This window comes from Thalia democratica, chromosome 6, assembly GCF_965202585.1.
Source record: "Thalia democratica chromosome 6, ktThaDemo2.hap1.1, whole genome shotgun sequence".
In the NCBI taxonomy this organism is placed as follows: Eukaryota; Metazoa; Chordata; class Thaliacea; order Salpida; family Salpidae; genus Thalia; species Thalia democratica.
The window spans coordinates 65551787-65577530 of record NC_139170.1 but is presented as its reverse complement, the minus strand read 5'-3'; the positions used below and the strand labels follow the sequence as shown (position 1 = coordinate 65577530).

Below are 25744 nucleotides of genomic sequence, written 5' to 3'. Positions count from 1 at the left end.
CCCCACTGACATCGAACATACTTTGAGAAGAATTGCTTTCATGTTAATATGTAAGATTTCTTAAGGTTAGAAACTATTTTAAAACCTTAGTAATGCTTTCATAGCCATGACATTTTTCAGATAAGCGTAATAGTTTAACTAGATTCAACCTTTAAACTTATTTTTGAATTGTTTCAGAACTATTTTAAGTTGGTAAATAAAAACACTCATGTGTTTTAATAATTGACTTGTATAAAATATACTTTTAAACATTAACATTACACTTTATGTTTTGAAATTTTTAATAAGATAAAGAGCTAATTTTTATTGTTACTGTAGTTAGGAAATATTTTAAATGTTTAATATGTAATAGAGCAATAAATTTTTAGACGGAATTTTAATCAAATGATCAAATTTTGCGGAAAACAGATAAATAAGAAAAAAAATACACGTTTATGCTAAATACAGAGGTGTTTGGACTGATTTCTAGTACTACAGCTAAAAATATAAAGAACAAAAAAATAATTATAAGTTATGCAACAAAAACGTTAATTTTTAGATATTATCTATTATACTAGCAAATTTTCAAATGAAATATTTAAAAATTTTTAATAAATTTATTAATAATTTAGTATTTAAATAATCTATATTTACTGGTTACAATGCTAAAAGTGTGCTAATATCTGTTTTTTAAAACTTATTAAGTCAAAAAAAATTTTTTTGTAGATGAAGTTATTTAAATAAAAAAAAGTTTTAACTTATTATTAAAAGTTAAAGCTATATTATATAGTTCAGTAAGATTATTTAAAAGTTTCTTTTTAAAAAAAGGCTGTTAATAGATACAAATTTTATATGCGATCAAAATCAAGTTAATATTTTGTAAAGCTAATTTACTGAAATAAGTGACAACATTTGATCACACATCGCTTTCGTTTAATTTTCGTTATTTTTTCAATGTTCTTCAGGGTTGCACTAGATATCAGTCGTAACAGTTTCCTTGTCTTAATTAATATTGGTTGAAAAAGGTAAATTTATACAATACACAGTCTTTGTAATTTCTTATATTTAGAAAAATTTTATAAAGATAAAATTATAAAAAGAGATATAACAATTTTTTTTTTATACATTCATAGATTTTTAGGATGTTTTGTTAATATTCAACTTAATCATATACACATTAAACCAATATAGAGACTTAAAAATTCGTGTCTATTAAAAAAACGTTAAAAAAATAAGAGTTATTTCAAGTTTACCGACAATCTCAATTTTATAACAAACTGCTAACAATATTTAGAATTGTACTCAGATATTGTCTTAAGATAGTCAGGAACAATGCTTCTTTGAATTTTACACTTCAGTTCTGATTGTTGCTCCTTACTTAGTTCCTTATGATGAATACCTATATGATAGTTTCGATTAGAACTAGCAGTGAACCATTTTCCACATTCTGCACAACCATAAGGTTTTTCTCCTAGGTGAATTCTAAAGTGATCGACTAATTGGGTTCGCTGAGAAAACTTTTTCTTGCAAATATCACATTTGAAAGCTTTTAACTTGGTATGAGTCAAAATGTGTTGTTTCAAATTACCTTTTCGAGAAAACTTCTTCTTACAAACTTTACATTGATGTTCTTTTATCCCAGTATGAACTAGCATATGTGTCTTAACACTAACTTTTTGAGTAAAAAATTTGTCACAAATACCACATTTAAAGTCTTTGTCTTTAGTATGAGTAACAATGTGCAGTTTCAAATGATGTTTATATGCAAATTGTTTCAAACAAACCAAACACTAGAACTCTTTCTTACCACTATGTACCAGCATGTGAGTTGTTAAATTTCCTTTTCCAGCAAATTTTTTGTCACAACTATTACATTTAAATGGTTTTTCTCCTGTATGAACTCTTTTGTGAACAACTAAGTTATATTTATCTGTAAAATTTTTATCACAAATATCACACTTGTATGGTTTTTCTCCTGAATGAACTCTTTTGTGTCTAATCAAACTAGATTTATATTTAAAGTTTTTCTCACAAACATCACAACTAATACTTTTAGTATTTAGAATATCACTTGTAGCTCCATGTTTATCCATCGTTAAAATTGTTAGACAAAAGCTATTTAATGTGAAAATTAAATATAAAGAAATATAATACGATGTTTATTAAGTTTCTTATCCAATTTTAAATAGCAAAAATAAATATATAACAAATGATTTAGCTACAATAGGTTTTTCATAAACAAGATTTTTTTATTGTTTATTTATTCTTCATTGTTTATAAAAATTTTATGATGATTATTAGCCTATTAAATTCTACTTGTTTAAAAGATTCTTGATTTTTAATTTGCAAATATATAACAGTTATATAAAAATGTTCTTAGTTTATTCATAAACGGTCATTAACTTTTGAAAATTAGCATAATAAATTACTAGAAAATTTATCTCAACACACTAGACTATTCCATGAAACTATATATTATTATTAAAGACATAATTTTTATGTTATTGTTAGTTTATTAAATAATTTCAATATGAAACCTCATTTTACTTCATTTAAGCATAGTAAAAATACTCATTTTTCATAGAAAAACTTTGTAATCTTTTATTTTGTAGATTTATGTAACTTAGATGTTATAACTCTATTAATAATTTAAATATAAAAGTATACTTATTTACATTTTTCAAAAAATTAGTTATTTTGAAATGAAAGTTTTGACTACTTTTATCTTTACTTATAGTCATGTTAGTTTATTTGTTATTATTGCGACAGCAAAAAAGAACTGTAAAGTAAGTATAACTAAAAGCTTACAAAATTTCTCTTCAAATACAAATAAAATATTTATAAGTCTTATAACTAAAATATCTTGTGATTATTAAGTATAAAGAATTTGTTAGTTACTTTATAAAGTTTCTCAAAATAAAGCTATCATCTTTATTTTATTTAAGAATTAAAAAACATAACTATGCCTTTTACACGTATAAAATACAACAACTATAAAGTAAAATGTGTTTTTCATTCATTTTTATGATTGATGTTCTTAGCAGTAATTTAGGCCATTTATTTTATAAATCCCATAGAATTTTTTCAAAATTCTTTCACTACCTTATTGAATTGAATAAATGATTAACATCAAGGAAAAAAGTGGTTTGGTTAGTGTTTTTAAAATAATAAAATCATTAAAAATGTTTGTCGTGTAATTTTTTTTCGCAATGCTTTTGTTGCAAACACAAAAATAGTACTTTTAGCATTAACCGTGTTAAAACAAACAACATATTTAAGAGATATGTTTTAACGTATATGTTATAACATATATAATTTTCAATATCTTGTTGTAACATTAAAAGCTTTAGTGTAGATTTGGTGGTTATTAAAAAACTTAATTAGTAAACTTTATGGTATTTTAGTAACCAAGTTAAGTTACAAACTCAAATATAAACTTACTAATTAAGTTTATTAATATCTTTCTTTAAGAATGTGTAAAAATGTTTAAAAGTTGTATTTATCGAAAAAGACATTTTAAAAATAACAGAATATGGACTGTTAAAAATATAAATAAACAGTGATTTTTAATTAAATTAACACTAATCATAGAAACATTTTTAGAAATAATAATAAAGATTAAAAATTATACACCAGGTTTCTAAATTCAAACCATTGAAGAAGAACAAACTAGAACATATAAAAGACCTAATATGTTTACAAGAGCATTTATATTATATTTGTAATGCATTAGCAATGCATCCTTGATATAAGTAGCTTCTATAATACCAAAATAAAACTGAACGGCAATTCATATCAACATACATGCAAATTGCAAGTCACTTGTAATTAAGTATAAAATGCATTATTACTTGTGTTACTTCAGTTAACAAATTTGTTTTTTACAACTGGTTTGCATTAGATTAACTGGTTATTAGAACACATATTTTATGTATGGCTCTGGGTAGTTGAAGCAGTTCATTCATACCTGATTTATATTTAAATTTACTTCTTATGGACTATATGTTGTGCATTTTGCTCTGATTAGTTGAATTGGAACCGAGCAGTTTTTTTTTCAGTTTGAACTAAGATAACATTTTTCACTGCCGCGATATACAGTTTAGTTAGGGATTATATTAACTTAAACTAATGCACTGCAAGTTTTGTATTTGGTTAGTTTGCAAATTCTTTAGATTTGTATTGGTTTTAAAACTGGTTAACTTCTTTATGTAAATTGCTGCTTGTTGTGATTTAATTTATTGATTGAATTTATCTTAGACTCAAAGCTATATCTTATAATTATAAACCCCTTCCAGTCTAGTTGTTAATAAGCTAGGTAGGTGTTAAATTTGCACGAGGGGACTAAATTGCCCGAAGATAACTTTGCACAAAGTTTTTTATTGTTTTTATTTTTTTAACTTCTTCGTTAGTTTGAATCTCTTTTTAATTTTTAACTTGGTTTGTTTTTTATATTTTTTTTATCACTGTTACCCCTAACTCTTACCCTCGGTCGGTAGCTTCATTTTCTTCTTTTTAATTAATTTACTTTTAACTCTTTATTTTTCTAGCTTTTTTATTAAATATGTTTATTATTATTTTTTTTTATTTTTACAGTTACTGTTACCCCTAACCCTTACTGGTCATTATTATTATTTTTTTAAATTTATCTTTCAGTTTAAATTTTCTGTTTATTACTGATTTAATTTTTCTTTTTTTTTTACTCTCGTGCAAAAATGACCCTCCATGCAAAATGGTCACACGTGCAAAATTGACCTTTGGTCCAAAACTTACTTCGTGCATTTTGTCCCCTGGTGCAAATTTGTCTTCCTGCAAAATTGAACCTTCATGCAATTTTGACCTATTCCCAGCTAAGCTACCTTCTAAAAAACCTTTACTGCGGTATAACATGGCCAATATTGTAACCATAATTCCGGGGTATTCCCCTCGCAAGTTTCATTTTACTAAAAATACTAATAAATGCTTTTTTTTTTGTTTGAAGAGCGTCTAGAAATGTTTTTTAAATAAATGAAATTTTTTTAGACTAAAAGTTACACGTAACTAATATAATTAAACTTACTAAAAATAAAAGATACTGAAAAATCTTATAACACATAGATTAAGCTTTCATATAATTACTACAATGCAAACTCGAATACATAGGGAAAGCCTGTAATATATTAAACTCAGTATAGGTACAAATTGCATTTACTTAAAACTTGTTGAGCACAATACTTTTTTACTTACGTTCTGTCACACCTATAAACTATTTTACTAGCAATTTAGTCATTATACGTTTAAGTTTTAAAAAAATTAGCCAAAGCTTTCTTAAATAGTCAAGTTAACTTTTTACAAAGCTCGATACAAACTGTTTATCGACCTGATTAATTTGGTGAAACACCTTCTACAGAACCCACTTGAAGGGCTTTTAAATAATTTATTCGAAATGTACAATTTTAAAAATACTGCAACGTTTGTTTTTTAAAGCTTTAATTTTTCATAAAGCTTCAATCATCAGCCAATTCAATTCAAAAAAAAAAAAACAATGTACTAAACAAAGATGCAAAAGTTATGCAAAAAAATAAAAACAGTATGAATTAAAAACGTAATATTGTGCATTACTAAAATTCAGTACATAAGAGAATTTATTTAACAATTATTTTTGGCAAAATAAGTTATTTTTTTATGCGTTGCACACTAATATAAATAGTTGCTGTTTTATGGAACTACCTATTTAATACAAATTAGATTGAGAAACGGTAATTTATAAAGTTTGTACATTTTTACCATAATATTTCAAATTCCATCAACTACACAACCAAAAATTGCCACACTCAGACTATGACTATTTTCTATTAAATATTGTTTGTTAGATTACCTGTTCCTTAAAAGTTACAAGACCTAGTCAAAATCAGTTAAAAAATTGAAAAACTTAAATAAATAGTATTATATAATAAAAGTCATTAACATCAATTTTTGTTTCAGATGCAATTGTTATTAACGAAACTTTCATTTCTGAAGTTATTTTACTTTTTAATACTAAACTTATATCAAGTTGCAATGAAACAATAATAGTTCTCTTACTTACTTACTTACTTGAATTTTTTTTATTAACAAGAGTAAACTTTTAGTTAAAAATTTTACTTGTGTTATAAAAAAAATTAGCACTTAGCTACCTTATTTTTATTGTATTACTAAGATACATATATTTACAAAACTTAGCGTTTTAAAAACTTAAAAGTAAACAATATATAAAAATTTTATTTAGTCTGGATGAGTTTAATGCTGATTTAATTTATTTTGTATTTCTTACGTAGGCAAACTAATACTTGTGCAAAATTGCTAAGTTATGAAATAATAAACTAGACAGAAATACTTCTTCATTGGTGATAAAATAAATTAGCAAAACTGACAAATAGTTTAGCAAGCAAACAAATCTCTATTTTATATTCATTTTTATTTCTAAAATTATTAAAAAATTGATGAAAGTTTTAATTTATTTTACTTGAGAGATTGTTGTCGTGTAGTCAAAACACTAAGTAAAACTTTTGAAAAAGGTTCAGATATTGCAAAAGAAAACAGCACTTAAATGTAACTAAATAAATAAATAATTTAATCAGTGACTTTAAAATTTTACTATGAAATGAAGTCAAAAAAAATAAGTATTTTGAAAAAATATAATATCATACTAAGTTGCAATACATTTGAAATATTTTTTAGCTTTGTTACTTTTTATTAAATTTTGATTGTCGTAAGTCATAATGTATCTTTCAATAATAGTCCTGTATTTAGAGATAGCCTAACCTGCTTTTAGCAACGTTAAAAGTATAATTTAAACTCTAATGTAATTGAACTTTTTTTTCTTTTATATAAAATAAAAGATTTTGTGAAGACGGAAAATCAGTTTGTGTCGTATTTAAGAAAATAAAAATTTTCTTAATAATAAATTTTATTTATAGTTTAGGTTAAAAGTAATCGCCTTATTTTGATACGATGATTGCTAACTTTTTAAAAGTACTGTTTTTCATTTTAAATTTTAGAAATTTCAGTTTCAACTTCTAAAACTATATTTTTCAGCTAAAGATGGTTATAACAGACATGTGTTGTTTGATTTAAGGGTCAAGATACTTAGAAAAATTATTAGCTTGTCTGTTTAGTAGTCATTAAATTAGTTTTCGTGTAAAATGATTTTTGCTAATGTAGTTAATACCAATGGTACACTTATAGAAATTTAATTTTTATAAATATAAAGAGGGCGAACACTGGTTTTCGAGAATTTTTTTTCAGATTACCTGAATTATCTTCAGGTTCTTGAACATTTTGATTTAGGTCTATTTTTATTTTAAAATTAAGTCTAAGGTAAAAAATGTGTTAATTGGTAAAACAACATTGAAAAAATACCGTAATGCAACTTTGTAAGTGTTTTTAATAATAAGGAAAATAGATTTGGTCAAAAGTATGTTATCTTTATGACAGATTTTTCATGTCAAACCGAAATTTTAGTTCTAAACATGTAAAAATTGAATATAGTTCCAGGTATTTTTTTAATTGCTCAAATCAGCATTTTATTTAGCCAAATTGTCAAATTCTAGGTTTATCCAGGTTTTTCAGCAACCTTTAATGACCACTGATACCCCAAAATTGTCTCTTAGGAGCAATATTACACATTTTGAGAAGCCCATAAAATTGACCGTTATTTCCCCACTGATATTCTACACACTTAGAGAAGGGTTGTTTTCATTTTAATATGTAAGATTTCTTAAGGTTTAAAATTATTTTAAAACCTTAGTAATGCTTCATAGCTATGACATTTTTCAGATAAGCGTAATAATTTAATTAGATCAAAACTTTAAACTTATTTTTTAACTCTTTCAGAACTTTTAAGTTTTAAAATTAAGTTTTACGATTCTCAAACCATTTTATTTTACAAAAGTAAAACTGTTTGTTTACTTTTGTTATTAATTTTTTTTTTCTTTTAGTTGCCTTCTATTTAATAGTTTACTAAGATACATAATTTAAAAAATTCATGTTTTAAAAATCTTAAAATAAAAATTGTACAAAAGTGGTGAAAATTTCAAATAATTGTTTGATAATGGTTGTGTTAAAATTTTTTGTATACCTTAAGAAGACAAACTAATATTTGTACAAATTTGCTATGATATGAGATAATAAACTAGACAGAAAACAATTCTTTACTACTGACAAATTTCTTTATTACAACTAAGTGCAATTAAAAGTATCAAGTAGCTTAGAAAGCAAATTAATCTTTTTTTAATTTTCAACAAAGAAATGAATAATTTTTTTTTTTATTTGAGAGATTGTTATTGTTTAGTGAACACATTAAGTAAAACTCTAAATAAAATGTTTAACTAGAGTAGAAGAAACACTATTAAATAAACATAATACCTTAGTCAAGACATAAGCAAAATTTACAACATATTAAGTTGCAATACTTTTCAGAACATTTCGTAGTTTTTATAATATTTTATATAAATTCATTGTTGTTGTAAGTTGAAATGTATCTTTTACTTGTAAATCTATTTTTTAAGATAACCTAATCTGCTTTTAGCAACGTTACAAGTATGACTGAAATTAGTTATAAAGTGAACTTTTTTTTCTTATATATTAGCTTATTAAAGCAAATTGTTTGTGATGTACTTAAAAATTAAAATTTGTGATTATTTAATCTATCAGTATCTATGTACAGTCAAGGTTAAAAGAAGTAGCGTTACAGTATAACGATGATTACTTATTTTAAACTATGCAGTTATTTTTTATTAGCTGAAACAATTTTTATTTTTAAACCTTATATAGTATCTAAATATAACCTTGGTCGGTAAGCAGTTCTTAGATTTGATTGGGTGAGGTTTGAGCGCAGGTTATAACTGAACAATAAATAAACATATAGTGTTTTTTTTAAGATTAAGCTTATTCTAATAAATATACTAAGTTTTAAAAACAATATGAACTTCATTGTTAATCAACTTGGACAAAAATTTTTTTTATACTTTTTTGTTTAGCTTTAACGTAAAATACTGACGAAAAGTAGTAAAATAAATTTAACTGTCACAAATAAGTTTATGTTAAGACAAAAAATTAGGAGATATACTTACTTTTACCTTATCAAAAAATCAATATTTTTTAAGCTTTTATATTCAAATATTTATTTATTTACTAATAATAACTTAGTTTTTAACTGTTTTAATTAATGTTTAAATTTTATAGTTTATTTAGTATTGTATTTTAGTTATAGCTATAAATTTGAAATTTCTAACGATATTTTCTAAATAAATAAGCAAAATGATTTTGTTTTTAAATTTATTTATATTTATGAACATTTTAAGTAAGAACTATTTATGGAACTAAATTATAACAATCAAATTAGATAAAATATCAAAAACTATTACTTTATATAACACTACCTTTAAACATATATATGATGCATTATGGTAGATATTTTCATTAAAAAAATCTTTTTTACTGTAAATAGTACTATTTGCTATACCATTTTAAAACGTCTGATTAAAGATGTGAACATTGTTATTAGTTTTGGCAAAAAAATTATAGTTTAAGTGTTTGTGTGTGATTACCAAAAAAAAAAGAAAATAATTAAATTATAATTTTTCAACAATAAGGAAATTTATTTAACTAAAGAAAAATGTATGAACTTTTCAAACATTTCAAACTAAGCAAATAAGCTTAAAAAGCATTTAGATTTTTTTATTTTTTTTTTGAATAACTTAACAAACTATGGTACTAGTTATGAATTATCTTCGGAATTTTAAGTCATAACCATTGTTTTTAAAATACTGGTCTTTAGTTTAAATTCTTACAAAAAATAAACAAAACTCCTTACAAAAAATTTGTCTTTTTATTAGAAATGTATTAATTCAAACAACTAAATGAAAAAAAAATTAAGCAAAATAAAATGTTTATTTTACAATATATTTGTTGTTTATTTTATTATTTTATAGTTTAAAATCGATATTTTAAGCGTCTATGTTTTTTTTTTGTTTTTAAAGTAGGCTAATACTGTTATAAACTGTTATTGTCAGTTTATATATGAGTTTTGTTTTGCAGAGAAATTTTAGTTTGTTTTGTTTTTCAATTAATTAATATCCTTTATATTTACAAAACTAAATAATTACAACGACTAACTAATTACTGATTAACTACTTTATCATTACTTGATCTTACTATATATATTCGTGTGCTTTGTGTTATTTTATTGTTGCTTAAAAAGCTCTGAAGATTCTTTGTGAGAAATAGTGTCAGCTAAGTAACAATCGTGAAATTTAAATAAATTTATTATCAAACTATTTAAAAATAAAATCAATTTGTCAAACAATTATAAACTTTATTAAGACGCTTAATGAAGGTTTCTTGCTAACCAAATATGATACAAAACAGTGAATCACTACCTCTGAAAATTCTTATATTATGAATATTCGGGTTGACTAACAATAAACATCTAGTGAAATCCTAACAAAAATGTTTTTATTTATTTTATACTTATATGTTTTTAATCTTACCGTCATACCTAACCTTTACCCTTGGTCGGTAAGCAGTTCTCAGATTTGATCGACTGGGATTTGTCTGAGCAATTCCCGAATGAAGATATAGTTATGTATCAAAGATTAAGCTTATTTTAACAAAAAGACTGACTAGTTAAAGACAAAATAATCGTTACACCAGATAATTATAAAAAACTGTTAGCTTGTTTGTTTAGTGGTCATTAAATTTACTTTGTAACTCTTTTTTAACTTAAACTTCTGTTAAATGTAAAATGATTATATGAACTTTTGCTAACGTAGTTCAAATAAAAAGAAAAATATAAAATACACAGGGTTGCAACTGATTTTTCATAATTTTTTTTTGAGGTATTCTGAATGTCTTCCAAGTTTTGTTAGTACACATTTTTAGGTCTAGTTTTATTTTAAAATCAAATTTAAAGATCGTTTTATTTTAAAAAATTTGATGTGTAGTTTATGTAAAAAATAGTAGCGTTATAATATACAATGATTACTTACTATAAAGTATACAGTTATTTTTATAAGCTTTAAAGTTTAAGTTTTAACTCTTGTCTTTTTGTACACCAGATACTTATAAAACCTCTTGTTTATTTAGTGGTCATTAAACTACTAGATATAGTTTTTTTTTTACATAAACTTCTGTTTTGTGTAAAATGATTACATGAATAGTTTAAATAATGTAACTACTCGAGAATATTGTTTCAAAAACGTTTTTTAATTTTTTGTTTTTTTGAACCGGTCATATAAATTTTTATTTTTTATTTTATTTAAAACATAGTTCTTATTCTATTTTAAACCAATGCAACTGAAAAGGTGTGAACGAATTAACAATGGTAGCCAATTAAGTTTGAGGAAATATTTAAGTTTTACATAACTTCTTTTTTAATACTAATTGGGTATTTAAAAAATCAAACCATTGAACAAGCAAATACTTATTTGTTTATCTTAGAGACAATAAGCTATAAAAATCAACAATATATAAAAGAATCAATTTAATTTATTCAGTTTTATTAAACTAAAATATTTTCGTAAGTCAACATTAAGTCATCAACCTTAATAATTATAAAACTTTGAATAGGATGTTAAAATTAGCATTTAAATCAATTCAGAAAGTTATATTTTTTAATAATTATTTAATATGCTTCAGATTAGACTTAATTTCTAAATCTATTAGAATATATTAATTTTACAACTATAAAATTTTTATCTAAGTTTAATATAAGATATATCACAATTCAATTTCGTATTTTACGTACCTTTATTTATAAAAAACGATAAACAGGCTTGAAATTATAAAAAGACTATGTTTATATACATTTTAAATGATATTTATAAATTTAAATAACTCTATTATATATAAAATATATTATACTAGAATGTCATATTTCAGTGTAAAATTATCAATTGAGATGTTCAATTGAGATCAACTAACTGCATTTAATAGGTCTCCTTAGCATGGTATTCAGCTATTGTCGTAAGGTAGTCATAGACAATGGTTTTATGTAATTTACACTTTAGTTTAGATTGTTGCTCTTTACTTAGTTCATTATGAAAGTTTTGTAAATGGCTGTTCCGAGTAGAACTAGCAGTAAACCATTTTCCACAATCTGCACAACCATATGGTTTTTCTCCTAAATGAATTCGAAAATGTCTCACTAAGCCACATTTCTGTGAAAACTTCTTCTTGCAAATATCACATTCATGAGGTTGTACTTTAGTATGAGTCAACATATGTCGTTTTAAATGACCTTTAAGAGATAACTTTTTCTTGCAAACTTCACACTGATGTTCTTTTAAACCAGTATGAACTAACATGTGTATCTTTACACTGCCTTTTTCAGTAAAACTTTTGTCACAAATGTTGCATTTAAAAAGCTTATCTTTGGTGTGAGTAACTAAATGTCTTTTTAAGTTAGATTTCTTAGTAAAATACTTCCCACAAACATAACATTGAAAGTCTTTTTTACCAGTATGTAGCAGCATGTGCTTTTTTAAATAACTTTTAAGGTTAAAACATTTGTCACATAGTTCACATTTGTATGGTTTTTCTCCTGTATGTATTCTTTTGTGAAATTTCAGGTAGGATTTAGTTTTGAAAGTCTTCTTGCAAACATCACATGAGACACAATTAACAACTATATTACTTTTTTTATGATTAGAATCACTCATAGTTCAAACTTAAATAGCTAAAAGTTGTGTTTAATTGTGTGTAAAATATTTAGTTGTTGTAAAAATAATTAGTTGTTTAACGATAACTTTCAATCAATATAAACCAATTTATAGATAAAATGCTTGTTGTGAATATTTTCATCTAAGTTTTTAAACTTCACAAATTAAAACAAAAAACAGTGTATTTTATTATAATATAGTAATAAATCAAATTTTTATCTATTTTTGAAGTTACATCTTAATTTATAATGTATTGAGACTGGTTTTTTTAGAATATTTTCATTTTACATATTAGGTTACCTGTTAACTAAATGTAACATAACTTGGTCAAAATTAATTCTATAAGTTAAAATAAACAATGATGTCTATTAAAAATTGAGTACATTAACTTTTATTTCGGACGCAACAACTATTAAAACAGCTGATATTTCTATGTTTTTTAACTTTAAAATTCAAAAATGAATATCTTATTGCAGAAAAAAAAATTCTATACTAACTCTAAAACACTATTAGTTCTTTATTTATTTAAAAACTTTTTTTTTACAAGAGTAAATCTGTTTTTAACAATCATACATTTGCTTGAAACCATTTTAGCACTTAGTTACATTCTATTTCAAAGTTGGACTAAGACTCATTTATTTAAAAAAATTACATTTAAAAAAAATAAAGTAAACCAAGTATATAAAATTTTCTGTAATCTGAATAACAATGTTGGCTGTCAAATACTAATTAAATATAAGTTTAAAATTTTGTGTATTTCACAGAAACTTATACATTTTTTTATGATATGAAATAATAAACTAGACAAAATGAACTTTTTGGTTGCTGACAATTTTTTTCACTTATTAAAACTTTAGTTTAAATAATACTACCAAATAGTTTGGAAAGCATAGAGATTTTATTTTTTCACTATCAAAAAACTACCAAAAGTCAATTTTATTTACTTTCAGAGATTGTTATCGTTTAGTTAAGACATTGTGAAAATTTATGTTCACATAGAGGTGAATAAAGCACGAGATAATTATAACTAATTAATCTGAACAGTTTAATCAGTAACTTTGTAATTTTCACTAAAATTAATTTAAGTAAAATTAAAAATTGTTTAAAATAAAGCTGAAGAATTCCTGTATATTCTAATAAAACTAAAGATAACCGAATTATTTAAAAATACTAAAAACTAGTTAATAGTAACTCTCATGTGTCTTACTTATTAACTTGTACAAAAGATGTTTAAAAAACTTTATTTTATTTACTAATTTTGAGTTAGAATTTGGGATTGGGATATAGGCACTTGTTTTTATTATTATTATTTATCTAGTTAGGGAATTTTTAAAGATGTTATGCTTATGGCAGAGCAACAAATTATTTAAACTTAATGTTCGAAACTGAATGTTAGTTTTGCGGAAAATTGATCATTTAGAAAAATAAAATTATATTAAATACAGGGCGTGTTTAAGCTGGATTAGTGCGACCCCTGTAAATTATTAATAAAAGTAGTTTCAAGTAAAACTGCTTTCAGTCAAATATTCTCACTTTTTTAATAAATTCACTTGTGCAAACTTTACAAAATTTTAAACTCGATTTTGATAGCATAAAAAGTTTTCAACAAAGGTAAGAAAAAAGTATACGTTTTTATTAAAGACAATCTGTTAGGCTGGTTTCTAGTGCGACTCCTGAAAAATAATAAGAAAAAATTAACGAAAACAATGTTTTTTCAGACATTCTCACTTACTTGTGCTTTACTACGTCTTAAACTTTATTTTGATGGCATAAAAAGCATAAAAGTATAAAGAGCATGTTTGTAAAACAAAACATTTAAGTAATCTATGCTTTATTCCAAAATATAAAATGCAGCTTTATCTTAAATACTTTGTTATCGAAGTTACTCATTTTTTATTTAATAAAATTAGTTTTATGTAAAATAAACACTTGTTTTACTTTTGAATAATAAAATGAGATTTGTATTAAAGAAGAATTTATGCACACCTTTTAGTATATTAACTTTTTAATTAATATTTGTTTTTTTAAAATTTTGCAGTTTTGATCCTTATACTATACACAAACCGACCTTGTCATTTCAACTACTTAAATACGAAATTAAAATACATTATTATATTCAAACATTTTCTTAAAATTGGCACTAAAATTCAACCATTTGATGTTACCTTAGGTTTCAAAACTTTATTGTCAAGATTAATACTAAACATTTTTTCATCGAAATATTTCAAATTTATTAATCAAATTAAATTCTGCATGATAAAAACTTGAAAAGTCTAACGTATACAGAACTGACAAGTTCAGAATAACTTTAAAACAACAATATATTGGAAACATATCACGTGTGTTTAAGAAAAAAAAAAGTTTATCGAAGTCAACGTAAAATAAAGAAAACCCGTATGTTTTATTCGTTTTAAAACCAGTATTAAAAATAAATTTGAAAGATCTTATACCAAACTTAAACAAAATTTGTAAAATATATAAATCTAATTGCTTCTATAAAATAAGCTATATCGGACATACTTTTAAGTATTTTAAAACTAAAATCAAATTTTTAAACCTAAATGAGTTATGAAATTTTTTAAATTAAAACCTAAAATTAAGACAAACGCTACTAAAAGTTCAAGAATCGCTGAAAAATTAGTAAACATTAAGCAAATAATTACAAATTTTTAAATTAAAAATGTTAACTTCTTTCAATGTACTTTTTTTCTTTAAGTTATAAGCTATATCAATTTAAATAAAAAATATTTGTATAAAAAGTGTCTCTATTTAGTTTGACTAACCATCTAATTTACTTAAATTGTATTTTAGTTTTATTTGATGACTGCTTTACATTTATTATTTTTTACTCTCGTTGATCAGTTAGTTAGTTTTTTTTTGTTTTGAAACAAAAAATGTTTATAACTATATATTTAGCTTTTACTGTAAATTACTGACTTAATAAGACTTAAAAAGTTTAAACATTGTTACTTATTTGTACCTTATAAAAAATTGATACTGTTTTACTTTTCTATTCTTACTTTAGTAACTATTTACTAACAATATCTTATTTTCTTTTTAGATCTATGAAACTTTATTAACATAAGTGTACTAAAACGACACATGTTAGTACATAGCGGTATAAACGATTTTTAATGTAAAGTATGTTTGAAATCACCAGAAAATTTTCAATCATAACTTAAATTGAAAAAAATATTTTCTTCACTTATTATTTTACAGTACTTGTTAATAAACGATGTTTTATATAATAAATCTTAATTAATTAATATAACTAATTTTAATTTAATAGTTGTTTTTTAAACTTTGATTTTTGTTGAAATTTAATTTCGTAGTAAAAGTAAAGGTATAATGCTGTCTGTATTCATAACTTTTTGTATCATTTCATAAAATGCTCATCATTTAGATATTTCCAGCTGTAAGAGTTAAAACTAGGTAAATTAACTTGTTTATATTATAATGAATCCTAACCTGACTTTTAAAAAAATTACCTATTTTTAAATATTAATCCTATGTTTTATTGAATTTACAAAGATAAAATAAAGTTTAACTAGTTAATTAAGATCTATTCATATACTGATTTTTTTTTTTGATAACAATACGAAGTAATTTTATGAAACTAATTATTATGTAAAAGTTGTTTTTTTTTGTTAAATATTAAAGATCATTATGATAAATATAACGTAATATCAAGACGTTTAAGTTTTTTAACTGGTGTGTCCGACCCCTGTAAATTTGAAAGACCAAAATAAACGAAAGCGATGTTTAATCATACATTCTCACTTATCTTAATAATTTTGCTTGAGAAGTCTTTACAAAGTCTATAACTAAGGTTTTAAAATATTTCTCGTGCATACATAAATTATGCAGTATTTGTACTTTAACTAGTAGTATTGGTGGAAAACACAACAATATAAGATAAAATGGTGTGGTGCTCTTGGGAGAAATTAGACTGTGGATTTTGTAGTCAATATTGGCGTTATTAGATATAAAAAAAGTGCTTAAGACTTTTACAAGTTTACCTTTTAATCAAATTTTTATATGCAATTGTCATGATTACCACAATCTCAGGTTATATAGGCTAACCAGGATAATTCAGGATAATTTTTATCTTTTAAAAAATAAGTCTATTCTAATTTGATATCTATACACGGCATTTTTCGGCTAAAAAGTACGAGTTAGCCGAAAATAATACTGGCAGTTCATACCTAGTTGACAGGTTACTGTACGTAATAAAACTTTTATTTACGTAAACTTTTGTTTAAAAACGACGTCAATACTAAGAAAATGCTACTAGATAAATGTAAAAACAATAAAACATATAAACTCAAACTTAAATTTATTAATAAAATGTATCTTAGTTAAGTCAGGTACTTAAAAAAAGATTTTTTATTCCTACTGTCGATATATAACAAAAAGTTGTTTATAAGCATGAAAGTATAATAAAATCTTTAATTTAAGTCAACGAGAGTAATTTATTAAATCTAAATAATTAAATTTAACAATGTCAATAGTTTGTCAATATTATGTTAAGAAATTTTTAAGAAAATTTTCAATTAATCATAAATGTTTTATGTAATCAAAAATATTATGATTGCTTTTGTTGAAGATATATTCTTTTATATAAATGTGTTACTCTTAGTTCGATAATTATACACTCAATTAGAGATATTACTTTGTAAAAGAAGAGTATTATAACTTTTTATATTTTCAAATTTTTATTTGACTAACTAAGTTTGTTCAAAGAGCTCATCAGTCCGAAAGACTTTTTGATCTCAATCTTAAAATATTTTTTTTTTATTCAATTACAAGTTTTTATGAGTTCGATTACATATATTTTTATGTTGTTGATATCATAATGAAATTTCATAACCTTTTATTATTTATCACAGACACTTCAAGTAGGAATATAAAATAACAACTATCTATTTTATTTTTTATGAACAATTAAAAACTTTATTTAAACCTGAAAGCTTACGCGAAATATAAATAATTCAATATTTTTTAAAACAGAACATTTCACTATATCGGTATATTGTTTTTAATTATGTAAAATGTGATAATAAGTAAACTTTTGAAACACAACTATTAGTTTTCGTATTAATAATGCTAACTTATTTCTTAAACGTTTTACATTTGTTTTGGAGTCTACTTTTATGATTTTAATATAACTTTTAATAATTCAAGTCAAAATTATACTATTTTTGTAGTTTTAGCTTTGCATGTTGATTGTTTAATTTAAAAAAAAAAATAATTTAATTTAATTTCGATGTGTAAATCCTTATTCTTTTTAAAAAGCTTATTAAGTTTTTGTATTTAGCAATTGTTTGGAAACTTAATATAGTTTATTTAAATTTTTTTTATTTATGTATGAACGATATCTTGCAAGTACAACTTAAATTTTATATTTCAAAAATCTGTTTTAAATCATTATTATAATTGAAATACAACGAATAAATTAAATTAAGGGTTTTACTTGAACTATTTCTAAGTGTGCTCTTTCATCAAATATCTCTAAGTTGATTTTTAATTTAACGTACAATTTTTAAATGACGAATTTGTGTAACTTTAGTTTTTCGAAATTTGTGTTTTTATTTAAAATTACAACTTATTAATTTATATTTTCTGCTGAGATGTTTTCTAAAAATATCAGGTCGTAAAAATAAATTTACTTGTAAATATTGCCATAGAAAACTTTTTTTTTTTCTAATAATAGATCTAGAGTTCAGTATATACATTTACTGTTGTTATTCAATTAATTTTTTTCTAAGTATTACTTAAAATTCAATAAAAAATATTTAAATATATAGTATTTATAATCTAGATTAATCGTGTAACGTTAAAATTCTTAATTTTAAAACTGTTACTTTTTATTTGTTATTAGACAAAATAAGACCCAGTCCTGGACAAGAGTTTAAAAGGTATCAACAATTGTGACTTGATAACCGAGAAGTTTTTCGTACACTATATCCTATACCTTCTAATTATGAGCGTCTTTTTTGTCATTTAATAAATTGTAAGAATGAAATAATAAATTTTATTAGTAAAACTTGATAAACATAATGATTTTTTTTTGTAAATGCTTATTTAGATGAAGGGGTTTCAAAGTTATAACAACCATCAGTTTAGTCTAACTTTTTTAGAAAGATAACGATTAGAAGTTTCAAACTTATTTTATAATTAAATTAACTTAAAATAAACAATAAGTACATGTGTTTTAAAAACAGTATATAATCCTGGTTAAATTTTAATTAGTCATAATTTGCCAGTATACTAAAGGTCAGTCTAAATTGTTTATTTGCGGCGACAGAAAAAAAGCTTTTGTTTTGTGTTATTTCATATTTTAATTACTAAAGTTAGTATTATTTTTTAATATTTTTGGCAACTTGGGTTAAGGATAAGGGAAAAAATCTAAAACTTCTTTAAATTATTTGCTGTCTCTGGCATTTACGTATATTTTCCTTATTTACTAAACTACCTTCAAAATAGAAAGCATTTTTATATTCATTAAAAAATAGGGCATATAAAACTGTCATTAAATGATTCAAATTTTATTTTGAATAAATTTTTATTTAGATAATTAAAACGCTAATAAACACATAGTTTATTACCAAAAATAGATCAAAATTTAACCTAATAGTTAAACAAAGCTAGTATAAATAACAAATGCATTACAGTTAAAACAATTTATAAAATTTATGTACATAATGTAATACAAATATTTTCTTTATAGTTCGCAGACCTGTTTAACATAGCTTTTAAAAATTTCTATTTACAAAAAGTCTGATCTTTTTTAGTTTTTAAATAACAGTTTAAACAAAAAAAAAACATCACACCAAATATATAAAACAATTAAACAAAACATTATAAAATCGTGAATAGTTTTTAATCCACATATAATATAAAAAAAAATTATAACAATATAGCTTTAAAGATGAGAGTTTTAATAAATAAATTTAGCTCAAACAAGTTATTGGTACCTTTTCAACAATCTTTAAGTTAAATAACTTACCAACATCAATATAAATTTATTTAGAATTGTATTTAGATATTCTTTTAAGGTTATCATAAACAATAATTTTTTGTATTTTACAATTCAGTTCTAATTGTTGTTCTTTACTTAATTCTTTATGCTGATTACCATATGTGTATTTCGGTTAGAAGCTTGAGTAAACCATTTTCCACACTCTGCACAACCATAAGGTTTCTCTCCTAAGTGAATTCTAAAGTGTTTGACTAAATCACTTTTCTGACTGAATTTTTTCTTGCAAATATCACATTCATAAGCTTTAACTTTAGTATGGGTCAACATATGACGGTACAAATTACATTAAATTTCTTATCACAAATTTCACACTGATGTTCTTTTATTCCAGTATGAACTAGCTTATGTTTCGTAAGACTACCTTTTTGAGTGAAACTTCTTTCACACAAATAACATTTAAATAACTTTTCTTTAGTGTGAGTAACCATGTGCTGTTTAAGTGCAGCTTTTGTTGAAAGTTTTCTTAAACAAACAAAACATTGAAATTCTTTCTTACCACTATGTACTAACATGTGAGTTGTTAAGATTCCTTTTCGAGCAAAACTTCTGTCACAACTATCACATTTGAATGGCTTTTCTCCTGTATTAACTCTTTTGTGAACAACCAAATTATGATTAGCTGTAAAACTTTTATCACAAACATCACACTTGTATGGTTTTTCTCCGGAATGAACTCTTTTGTGTTAAATTAAACTTGATTTATATTTAAAACTTTTTTTACAAACATCACAATCAAATTTTTTAGAATTTAGACTATCTATTGTAGGTCCATGTTTATCTATAGTTAAAACTGTTAGACACAAGCTACTTAACGTCAAAAAAAAATATTAGCATATATATAAGTTTATCACACAAAATATTTCTATAACAAGCTTTTTAATATACCATTTTTCAAACTATTTTTTCTTTGTTTACACAAACTTTTTAATGATTATTAACCATTAAGATTTAAAAATTATAAGCTATTCTCGATATTCTAGTTTTTAAATAAAACCAATTGTATTATACTTTCTCGTAATTTGTTTAAAAACAGTTATTAACTCTTTAACAACTTGGCACAATATTACTGAAAAACTATTTCTACACAATAGATTATCAGAGTTTGTTACATTAAAAATAAAAAATAGTTAAATAAAAACTAGTTTATTTAATGAATGGAATACGATTCTCTTTTCGACTTGTTTAAGTTTCTGTTTGCAGTATAAAAGATAAGTTTTTTTCACAGATGACCACCATTAGATTTAAGTTAAAACATTTAACACCATATTAAATTGCAACAATTTTCAGGAAGTTTCGTAGTTTTGTTATTTCTAAAAAGAAATTTATGATTGTCGTAAGTTATAATGTATCTTATAACAGTAATCTTATAACAGTAAAAGGTAGTTTTATCTGCGTGTATGACTAGAATTATATTATAGGTAACTTTTGTCAAATAATAGCTTTTACGAGAGCAAATTAGTTTATGTCATTTTTAATATAAAAATGTTAATTTTTTTAAAGTAAATTTTATGCCCGGTTTACGTTAAAATTAGCACCGTTATATTTTTAGGATGGTTACTTGTTATTAATTATTATGCTAAAAAGAAATAATATAAGCATGTGTTGTATAATTATATGATTAAAAACTGATATTGATTATATTGACTTTTTGTACACTAAATTCATAAAAACAATTATTAGCATGTCTGCTTTAGGGTCATTAAAAAAATTGTCATAATGTTTTTTTAAACTTTTACTTCTGTATTGTGTTAAAGGATTATTCAAGTCTTGGCTACTGTAGTTCACACTTTTATCAACTTAATTTATAATGATACGAACAGGGTGGCTACTGGTTTTATAGAAGTTTCTTCCAGGTTTTCTGAATTTCATTCATGTTTTTGAAGAGAACGTTTTAGGGTCTATTTAAATTAAAAAAAAATGTTAAGACAAAAAACTGTGTTAATTGGTATAACCAATTTTAAAAGATACCGTAAAGCTACTTTAAATGTATTTTTAATAATTAAGAAAATTTATGATAACAAAAATGTTTAATCTTTATTGTAGATCTTTCATGTCAAACTAAAACTGTTTGAAGTTCCAGGTTTTTTTTTTTTCAAAATTACTTAAATCAGCAGTTTTTTTTAGTTAAATTGTCAAGTTTCATGTTTGTCTAAGTTTTTCGGCAACGTTGAATGCCCACTGATACCCCAAAGTTAACCATTTGAGCAATATTACACACTTTTAGAAACCCTCAATATTGACACTTATTTCCACTCTGATGTCCTTCACACTTTAAGAAGGGTTACTGTCATATTAAAATTTAAGATTTCTTAAGGTAAGAAAAACATACTCAAACCCTTTGCAATGCTTATGTAAATTCGTAAATAAAATCCCTCATGTGTTTTAGTTATTGACTTGTGTAAAACATACTTTTTTAAAACTACAAACTTTATATTTGGAACATAAAATAAAACGAAGAGCTAGTTTTTTTATCACTCTAATGAGGGAATTTTTTTTAACGTTTCATTTGTAATAGAGCAATAAATTTTTAAATTTGTTGCTCTATTACAAATGTTGAAGCGGAATGTTGAAGCGAATAATTAGTTATGCGGAAAACAGATCATTAAGAAAAAAATATACATTTATGCTTAAGACAGAGGTGTATAAACTGGATTCTAAAGCTACCGTTGAAATATAAATAATAAAAAATAAGTATATTTTATTCAACAAAATCGTTGTTTTGTTATTTAACCTAAACAAGACATTAAACGATATCCAATTTGTGTACAACTCGATAACCGAAAGGTTATTCTAGTTATTGGTGCATAAAATCCTAGCACTAAATATTTTAAACGCAATTTTTTTGTCGCTATTTTATATAGAGATTTATTAGTTTTATGTTGAAGCAAAAAAAATCATTGAAAAAAAAAACTATAGTAAAAAATTAAGTTATTTTTAAACATAATCAAGCACTACTTTTATAGTATTATTTTTTTTTTAATAATTTGTTCTTTTATATTTTTTCTAATTGATTTTTTTATTTTACATAAAATGACTCTTATTTTTTAATTCTCAAATACAACATTAACTATATTTAAGTATTTCCTTTAATTTGGCATTAAACTTCAGTCATTGAATGTTTTTTTTAGCTTTCATAGATGTTTTTTAGTACTAATATTAAAACTAATGAATTTTTCATAGAAACATTTCAAAAATCTGACAATAAAATTAAGTTTTACATGATAATAATCTAAACATACTACGATATACAGACCTAAGAAAGAATTCAAACTACTACTTATTGGATATATATCACAATTTGAAGATATTATTTTAAGTACAAATCGACATATTGACCTGAGAAATATTTGAAACTATTATTTATTGGAGATTTATTAGGTCTTTTAAAGAACAAAATAAAAGTACTAGTTAACGTACAACAAAACAAATCCAATAATTTTTATTTGTTTCAAAATAAGTATTAAAATAAAAGAAAAATTTGATACATAATTTAAACAAAATTTGAACAGTATACAAAATGAAGTGCTTCTATAAGAAGCTGTATCAGACATACTTCCAAATATTTTTAAACTAGTATCAAAGTTTTTCACCTAAATGTATGTTAAGATTTTCAGAAGTAAAACTTAAAACTATGACGAACACTACTAAAAGATACTGAACTGTTGGTATAAATACAATAATATATACGAAAATATTTAGCAGAAAAATCTATAGTTGAAGAAAAAAGTGTTAAACAGAAGTTTAGTAGAAAACCTCTTGTAGATAGAAGATTTTGTACAAAAAAAACTTTTTAAAGTGTACTTATATGGAACGAAACTTTTTAAAAAAAAAATTTTTTTAATAAAAAGAGTTTGTTGAAAAGAAATTTTGAAAAAAAAAGTTAGTGCAATTTTTTTTTATAGAAAAAACATTTTTACAAGAAAATATTAGTACACTGAAAATAATTCTATAAATATGTATTTTAGTATTATAAAGTGATTGCTTTAATTTTATTAATACTCTCATTGATCATTTAGTTAGTTTTTTATTCTTTTTATTTTTAAGAAGATACGCTAAAAAAGTTGTTTGGTCCAAGGATTTGGTGTACGAAGGAGCCTTTTGGCTGTCGACTCGTACACCAGAGCAATTTACTTTTATGTCAAACAGTGAAAAAAATGTTTATATTTTAATGTTCAGCTTTAATGTAAATTAGTAACGACAAGTAGTAAAATAAATTTAACAATTGTCACATAAAGTTTAGGGATGTTACTTATTTTTACCTTATAAGAATCAATATTCTTAAGTTTTCATTCTAAAATTTTTGTTTTTTTAACTTAAAATAACTTACAGTCTTAAATTGTTTTAATTATTGTTTAAGATTTACAATCTGTTTAGTTTTGTATTTAAGTTTTAGCAATAGATTAGTAACTTCTAACAATATTTTCTAAAGTAAATAAGCTAAATGTGTTTGTTTACAAAGTTATTTTTTAATGAAGATTTTAAGTAAGAATTATTAAAGGAACAAAATTATAACAATCAAATTAGATAAATGATTAAAAAATACTACTTTTTTTATTTTCCTATACAAAAATTTTTTGTCTCAAGACTTACGTATCTTAAAGATTAATTAAACAGTAAAAGAAAATAGATGTTTATATTGATTTTATTATTTTTTTAAATATGCAACTAGAACATCGAGTACATAACATCATACAAAAAAGTAAATCGTTTTAGATCAGCATAAAAATTTTTTTGCTACTTGTTTATACACCAATTAAATAATATTCAGTTTTCTAAAAATATTTCATTTAATAAAAAGCAAAATGCTAACAGAAATTAGATTGTGTTAGGTATCGTTTTAAGATAGTCGTAAACAATACTTCTTTGTATTTAAACTTCAGTTCTGACTGCTGTTTTTTACTAAGTTCCTTATGCCAATTACGAAGATGCTGATTTCGATTAGAACTTTATAAAACATACTACTTATTTAGATTTGTATTCAGATATATTTTTAAGGTAGTCATGATCATGAACAATGGTTCTCTGTATTTTACACTGTAGTTCTGACTGCTGTTCTTTTTTTTACTTCTTATGATGAGTTCGTATATGATAGGTTAGACCGGAAGCTTGAATAAACTATTTTTCTAGTTGGTAATTTTACAAATTTTACTAGAAAAAAAAGTTGCTAAAAAATGTAGCAGAAATACTTTTAAAGCAACGTATTATGTTGCAATTTTCTAAATTTTCGTAGTTTTGTCTTTTTTTTAATTTGAACTTATCGTAAGCTATAATTATTTTAATATTTATTCCGTTTTTATATACAGCCTAATCTGCTTTTAGAAACGTTAAATGTATAAATTATTTTCTTTTCTATTAAAACTTTTTTTTCTTTTATATTAAATTAAAGCTTTTTTGAGGAGGCAAATCAGTTTGTGTCGTATTTAAACATAAAAAATCTTTTTTTTATAATAAACAATATGAACAGGTTAAAAAAAATTTGGTTTAGTTTAACTTCCTACCAAAAATAAACAAATCTAATAACAAAGTTTAGTTTTTTATTACAATTGTATTAAATTAAAAAACTAAAAGAACCCTAAAAAAACAAAAAAAAATCTACACAATATATTTGCTGTCTTGAGACTTACGTTCCTGTAAAGATTAATTGTTAAATAAAAAAAAAATGTAAAATTTATAAGTTTTATAGATTATATTACTTTTTATAAAATATGCAACTAGGACATTAAGCACATAAAATTATACACAAAATAAAATAGTTTTATATCAGTGTAAAGATTTTTTTTGATGCTTATTTATTAACCATTATTAACAAATATTCAAATTTTTGTAATATTTTTTTTGATAAAACGCAAACAGCTAACTTTAAAGATATTTAGAATTGTATTGAGATATTGTTTTAAGAAAGTCGTAAACATTACTTCTTTGAATTTTACACTTCAGTTCAGATTGTCTTTCCATACTTAACTTCTTATGGTGTGTTCTTATATGTTTACTTCGACTAGAACCTTGAGAAAACCACTTTCCACATTCTGCACATCCATAAGGTTTT

General features: G+C 23.3%; 1 pseudogene; it reads right to left on the bottom strand.

Moving 5' to 3' along the window:
- Window positions 1–1259: 1259 nt before the first annotated feature.
- Window positions 1260–25736, bottom strand: LOC145839359 (uncharacterized; annotated as a pseudogene).
- Between the last annotated feature and the right edge of the window lie 8 nt (window positions 25737–25744).